General features: G+C 37.6%; 1 non-coding gene across 1 annotated transcript; it reads left to right on the top strand.

The window, feature by feature from the left end:
* The first annotated feature begins 5,375 nt into the window (after nucleotides 1-5,375).
* Nucleotides 5,376-5,482, top strand: LOC127108648 (small nucleolar RNA R71). The gene has a single exon (XR_007796173.1). It is a non-coding gene; the product is annotated as a small nucleolar RNA R71 (small nucleolar RNA).
* Nucleotides 5,483-7,674: the final 2,192 nt, after the last annotated feature.

The raw sequence follows: 7,674 nt of genomic DNA on the forward strand, positions 1-7,674 counted from the left end.
CAACTTCATCCATACAGCATTTAAGGTCTTCGTGTTCACCTGTATTAAAGATTTGCAAGCAGAAAACATCAAGATCTTCCACTGCTCCTCACTTTGGTATTTTTTCGAATTCTTTATTCTTCAAAGCCATGCCATGTTTAATGAAGATCTTTGAATGCTGATTCTTTTAAGCTATGCCTTGCTTAAAATGATTAAGAGAGGAGTGAGAAATCTGAAATTACATTTTCATGTTCAAACTTGTTTCCTTCGATTTCTCTTGTGTAAGTTTGTTTTAATGTTTTTGAATGCCGGATATGTGATGCTCATTGTTGCTAGATGCTATTGCCATGCTCGATTTTACTTTCTGGAAGTTTTGTTCATGATGGATTGTTGATGATGATACATTGTTCATAACTGTAAACCTGCCCAGAATTTGCTCGACTGTTTGTTTGTTTTGTTGTTGCTAGGATGCTGTGTGAACATCTTTGTTTTAGCTACCATGCTGTGTGAATAGGTCTACTTGAAGTTTGTTTATGATTGATGATTTAATGATGGATGATGATGAATGCTTGCTGCAGTTTAGGAAACCCTGCCCAGAAACTTTCCTGCTTGTGTTATTTTGTTATTTATGTCATGAAGCACATTGTTATTACCATGCTGTTTGCTTGATGTTTATTTATGATGATTACATGATGATGAAGTTGGATGATGAAATGCCCTGCTGTTGTTTTGAACCCTATGAACATGCCCAGAAATCCACATGTATCATGTCCTGTTTGTTGGTGTGATGATGCTGCATGAGTGTTAATGCCATGATGTTGTGTTTTGCTATTCGAGTTTGCTTGAGGATGATGAACATGAGTTTGAATGCCATGGCCATGCTGTTAGAAACCCTAGGGTTTTGTTAAACCCAGAATTTGAGTTGATTGGCGCATGTACTGTTCCATTGGCCATCAGCCAATAGGAACATTTCCTTTGCCTTGCCCAAAACGCACAGCTTCAATTAGTGAGGCGGATATTACAACTTTGCCACCGCTGACCATTGTTTGACCCATTATTCATGTTATTTGATCATGTTTCATCCAATTATTCACTCATCTTGCAAAATTAATTTCTCTTTCAATTTAACTCCAAAAATTATGAAATTTTTTGCATGATGATCACAAAGATGTCTGTTATTTAATCATGATTTTTAATTAATTTTTGGTTGACTGGATTTTAATTGGCATGAACTTTCTTGACAAGTATGCACATTTGCAACCCTTTGCCATTTCTTTTGTGAAATAATGATGATGCATCCTTTGGTCCTGAAATTTTTTGTGGTGAAAATAGACTCACTCATCTTCATTTTGATATAAAGATTGTGCATTTATCATTTGTGGTTTATGAGTTACAAATTTTTGAAGCTATGTGTTGCATTTGGTGTTACATGAATGACATGCATTTTCATAAATTTTTGTTCACATGTCTCCTGGCCTCCAAATCACTTGAAATTTTGCATGAATGATCTCTCACATGTCTAGTTTGTGTATGAATTTTCCTGGAATTAATCATGCTGTTTTCCATTTATTTGAGAATTTTCTTCCATGCTTAGTCATTTGTTGACTTTATGTGATACATGTTGCCAAATCCTTTATGAAATTCTCAAATCTTATTGTATGAGCATGAAATTTCATATGTGATAACTAGACTTCTCAAACTTTGCATTGGTGTTAATCTCATTCATTTCTCTTCTGTTTTCAATTTGATATGATTTTTTGAAGTTGACTCATGTTTGTTGACTTTCATTGTGCTTACTTGAAATTATGTTGACTTCATGATTTTAATTGACTGCCTTCCTCTCATCCAAATGCCATGAAATTTGACATGCTTTCCATGCTAGATGTTAGGATTGAGTGTGAATTATTTCATGATTTTTGAAAATGTTTGGGTTGACTTTTTGAATGAAGTCTTGCTGTTGACCTATTTGTGCTCTTTCTTGCCATGCTTTGCATTCTTCTGCATATGAAATGACAATGATGCATGATTTGATTATGAATCCAATTGAGATTGCTTATTAAATGTTTGAACATGAATTGGGTTGACTTTCCTTTGCTGTTTGACTTTTTTCTTTCACCTTTGACCCTAGGCTAGTCCTAGTGGTCTTTTGAGCTTACAATTGAGCTATTGTTTCAGGATAAGCCCCAATGCCTCAAAGACCATTCAAATTTGTTTGAGTTGAATTATATATTGTGCTAACCTTTGTTTTGTAGGTGTGACTCACATACTTGAGTCTTTGTGCCTTGCACAATTGGTCCCTCTGTGGTTGACTATTGGTTCATTTTCTTTTGATTTTGATTGTTGACTTGTTTACTAATGAGTTTGACTTTTTCAGGTACACTTTAGTTGCTTTAGTTGCTTGCTTTGCTTTTTAGCATTTGCTTTGAGGTATAAACCTTTCTTCTTCATGTAGTCTGGAGACCCGGTCTGTTATTTGACCGGGCAAACTGTCTGAAGTCCTCCTTAAGAGGCAATGCCTGTGTGTGTTTAAATTTGTCCTAAGCAGGAAAAGTCCTCATTTGAGGCAATTGGTGGAAGGTAGGGATAAGTAATCTATCCCCCACTATTCAGTGTGTCCTCTCTTTGCTCCCATGACATGGTTGAAGCACTGAGATAAAAACCCAAGATCTAATCGAGTCAATGATGTGGAGAGAGTTCCTACTTTCTGAACTCCCACACTTTCTTATATGCTCTCCCTGATCAGGGATAGAAGCAATGAGGCACACCCCTCATCTCCTCTTCATCTGCTTCACCTTAGCCTCTCAATGGCAAGGTTAAGAGCGACATTCACCTATTACAGTGGACTTTCAAAGTCAAACCCTCTTGTGTGAGCCCTCTTTGTTTTGGCTATAGAGTGTGCTGTCTGATATTCATTGATTGACTGATTGCTTCATATGCACTTGCTTGCTTGTATGTTGTGCATTTATCATCATCAATTGCCATTAATGCATGATCATACCATTTGTCTGTGTGACTTTTGTTATTGTTGTTTGCCCATTGAGGACAATTGTAAGTCCATTGCTTTGGCCTTTGCTCCTATGATATGGAAGGATAGAGTGTAAGACCCCATTGGTCACTCATATCTTCTGTTTATCTGTTTGTATGTGAGGATACAGTTATAAGTCCCTGTAAGTTGGCATCTGTTATCCTGTGATCACAATTTGGTTTGTTTGTTTATGTGAGGTTACAGTTATAAGTCCCTGTAAGTTGGCATCTGCTTTCCTGTGATCATAGTTTGTTTATCTGTTTGTATGAGAGGTTGCAATTATAAGTCCCTGTAAGTTGGCATTTGCATTCCTGTGATCATATTGTTGCTTTTGTTCTTGTATGTGAGGATCCATTGTAAGTCCCTGTAATGTGGCATTGGATTTCCTAGGACCATACTGTGGAATTAACCTAAGTCCAGATAGATTGGCAGTTGACTTCCACATTTCATTCTTGTTTTCTTTTGAGGAGATTAGTGTAAGTCCATTGAGTGGCATCTGATATCCATTTTGTTTTAGGAGATTGGTATAAGCCCAGTGATTGGCATCCGGTATCCGCTTTTCTTTTGCTTTGTTTGTTTATTATTATCCATTCCTATTCCAAAGGACACACTTGAATCATCTGCTATATGATTTCAAGAAGTGAATCTTCTAAGAAGTTTTACAATTCCATCCTCATCCATTCATCATTCATTATGTCCTAGACTTTTTCACACTTTGATTTCAAACTTGACATAAGTGTTGTGCAAACATTTTCATGTTTTCTAACTAAAAACCTGGACTCAAGTCCTTGACCTTTTTTTTCAAACTTCATTTCATAATACTAATTTGAATTAACCTTAATCATACTTTGACTCCATTTTCATAATCATAATCAGTAACTTCACTCATTCACTTGTTTTGGCTTTGTCCATTAATGCTTTCATACATGAGCTATAGGTTTGATTTATCTTAGTGGTTGATGTTAATCTCACCTTCTGTCTTTAGTGATTGAATTGTAAGTCTTCCTTGCCTATTATAGGGTTAACCCCTCCCTGGCAAGTTGAAGCTGTTTCTCACATGGTGGACGTTGTTGTTTGTATAAGGTTGAGTTTTCTCCCGTGGATAACGTAAGACCTAGGGTTTGTGTTTAAAATTGAACCTAACCCACTTTTGGAAATCTTTTAGCCGAACTACGGCGTTTTGATCCTTACCTTTGATGGAAGGTACGTAGGCAGCGGGTTTATCCGTTCGAACACAAAAATAACTAACTTGTATATTCTTTTCTCATCATCCCAATCATGTTTGCACAATCTTTATGTCATAACAAATATCAATTTAGCATAACAAGTGTGAAAAGGGCTCCCTAGGAGTACCTAGGACGTAGTGGGTGCCTAACACCTTCCCATTGCGTAATTTACCCCTTACCCAGAATCTCTGATCTTTTTATTAGTTTTCTACGTGTAAAACTTCTTAGGCTTTTGTTCGCTTTTTAGCCAATCCTTTGGATAAATAAAAGTGCGGTGGCGACTCGAAATTTCATGTATCTCTTAGCTTATGATTTAATCGATAGATCATATAGCGACGAATACACCGCTACACCCTTGAGGGTTTGGTTGAGGTTGTCCGGGAAATTGGCTTCCAGGGGTAGTTTGTGGGGATTGGTTTTGTGTTACCTGTGAGATCTGGGTTTCAAGCATCTTGTTGTGAGTGATTATATGATCAACCTTGGTTCCTAATTGCGTTATAAGTTCGTTTACGTGAATATTTTGGTTTAGGAATTCTTTATTTTGCTGAGTCTGGCCCGATATAAAGCTTTACATAATCTTCTCAAGGTTAGACTTCTGGGGCACAGCTTGCATAAGTTGATTTGGTTTGTGGGCTTGATAGCCTTGCGGTCTCTGAGGTGCATTATTTTGGATAAGGTTTTGGTTTCTATAAGAGAAATTTGGATGATTCTTCCATCCAGGGTTGTAACTGTTTGAAAACGGGTTACGTTGGGCGTAATTCACTTGGTCGGTATTTAGTTCGTTTAAAAGGTTACACTCCGCCGATTCGTGTCCTTCAGATCCACAGAGTTTGCACTCTGTGTGGACTACTGCTACGGTGTTAGTGTTTGTAGACATATGTTCGATCCTAAGCGCTAAAGCGTCCATTTTCGCTTGCATCATCTCTAGAGAGCTTACCTCATGTATTCCACCTTGGGTTTCCTTTTTCTCTATTGATGCTCGTTCAGTTCCCCATTGATAATGGTTTTGGGCCATATCCTCAATTAGGTCACAAGCTTCTGGATAACGTTTGTTCATCAGCGCGCCACCTGCGGCAGCGTCGATGCTCATCTTAGTGTTATAATGGAGTCTATTGTAAAAGGTGTGAACGATCAGCCATTGTTCTAGGCCATGGTGTGGGCAGAGTCTTAATAGCTCTTTATATCTCTCCTAAGCTTCGAAAAATGATTCTCCTTGGTTTTGAGCAAATCTAGTTATTTGTTTTCGAAGAACAGCAGTCTTGCTAGGGGGAAATATCTAGCCATGAACATGCTCTATCCCTGAGGGAGATAGGAAATAATCTTAAACGGATCGCATCGGCTGAAGCGCCGTTAGATTTAAAGGTGTCGGCTAGTTGGATAAAAACTTTTAAATGTTGATTCGGGTTCCCGGTAGCGAGACTCGCGTATTGGTTTTGTTGTACTAATTGCAACAAAGACGGTTTTAGTTCAAAATTGTTAGCAGGTATAAGGGGGTTTACTATACTCGAACTAGGTTCCTCATCAGAGGGTTGGGCAAATTCCTTAAGAGGTCGCGTATCGCGATTCTCGGCCATAGCTTTCTTAATTCGGATGAGTAAGAGGCACGTACAATTATAACGTTCGGGTTCCGCTAAAGGATCTACTAAATTTCCGGTACTACGGGTTCTTCGCATTTACCGGCTAAAAATGCCTTAGTCTATACGGTGTAACAATAGGGTACGAAATTTGCCGAAGTTGATCCCCGGCAACGGCGCCAAAAACTTTATCACTATGATTCGCAAGTGCACGAATAACGTCAAAGTAATATAAAAGAATATCGATCCCACAGAGACCAATCGTCAATCTATCGAATACTATCGTTACGGTGTTTATCTAAGGTGGTATAAAAGAGATATTTGGTTTGAAAAATAACGGTAAATAATAAATGCAGGTAAAGACAGGTTGAATGTAATTCACGTCAGTTAAGTGATGTTTCGATTGTCTAAATAGAACTACTTATGAGGCAATATTTTCTACACTTAAAGAGAATCCATTTAACAGGAACTGTCGGTTTCGTGTATTCAGAACCGAGTTTACCCTTAAATTAAGGCCTTTTATTGTCACTTATAAAAGGTGCACAAAACGCTAAAGTAGTAAACCTATTTTTAAGAAATGAGACTCGTAAACTTAGGTGAAAAGTGATTTTGATTTGGAAAGTTTACCCAATGAGTTTACTATTTTTAAACCTATCAACGCGTCCGAAAACAGTTTCAAAAATAGCTTTTCCTTAAAGTGATAAAGATTCTTAGTTAGTACGCCAGGGTGCTTTCGCACTCCTCGAATAATTAAAACTAACCATGTTTGATTTAGAAAACTCAAGTTAAAAATCAAAACAGCCTTTAAAGTATATTTACAGATTTCAATATGTGAAACATTACTTTAACCGCGATCCTTACATTCTAACATTTAAAAGATTTAGCCAGACATGGTAACACAAACGAACATAACAACGTTAATCATGATGAAAAGTTTGTTTTAGAATGTGAGGCGTAGAAAGCGAGTAAAGTGCGTAAAATAAATAAAGTAATGCGAGTGCGGAAAATAAATAAAGTAAAAGCAATGCGGGAAATAAATAAAGTAAAAGCAATGCGGGAAATTAATAAAGTAAGAGCGATGCGTGAAATAAATAAAGTAAAAGCGATGCGGGAAATAAATAAAGTAAAAGCAATGCGGCTAATAAATAAAGTAAAAGCAATGCGGGAAATAAATAAAGTAAAAGCAATGCGAGAAATAAATAAATAAAGCTATAAATAAGAACCTGCTCCAAACAGAAGCTTCGATTCTGATACAAAAATAAACCTCCGACTCCTGAAGCTAAAGACGACATCAACTCGAAGTGACCCAACTCAATCTCACAAAGATGCGATAACCCCCCGATGTGACGAATTATCGCTATTACAAATGATAACTATATCCTTAGTGTTGTAAAACTAAGCTGGATGCTAGAAATAGAAATGAAATGAGCTATTTATAGAGATTCTTAGCAGTTCGTAAAGACCATGGTGCCCTCCAACTTCCCCTTAGTGGGCTTTAGTGGGAACGTGATTTCCAAAGGTGGAGCCCGCCAGCCCTTCATGGCGCCTGCCATGTGTGTAAATGGGGTGGATCATGGGAACGTGGCGGTTACCTCCTAGTTAAGGGCTGGTGACTCATGGCTTCCCCTATAGCGGCCGCCATGTGCAATGCCATGTGTGTAATTTCGCCGAAAAACCCTAATTTTAGGGCTTTTTGCTTCGTTTCTTCCAAAAGTGTCAGAAAGTGCTAAATATCTGAAAACAAGAGAAAAGAGGGCATAATACAAAATAAAACGATAATAAAGTCCTAATAAACATGTGAAATCCGAGTCAAAAACACGATGTAATTCGGTGTGATCAATGAACTGACTCAGGGTGAGCACTCCAACTT

Source organism: Lathyrus oleraceus, chromosome 7 (genome assembly GCF_024323335.1).
Source record: "Lathyrus oleraceus cultivar Zhongwan6 chromosome 7, CAAS_Psat_ZW6_1.0, whole genome shotgun sequence".
Lineage (NCBI taxonomy): Eukaryota > Viridiplantae > Streptophyta > Magnoliopsida > Fabales > Fabaceae > Lathyrus > Lathyrus oleraceus.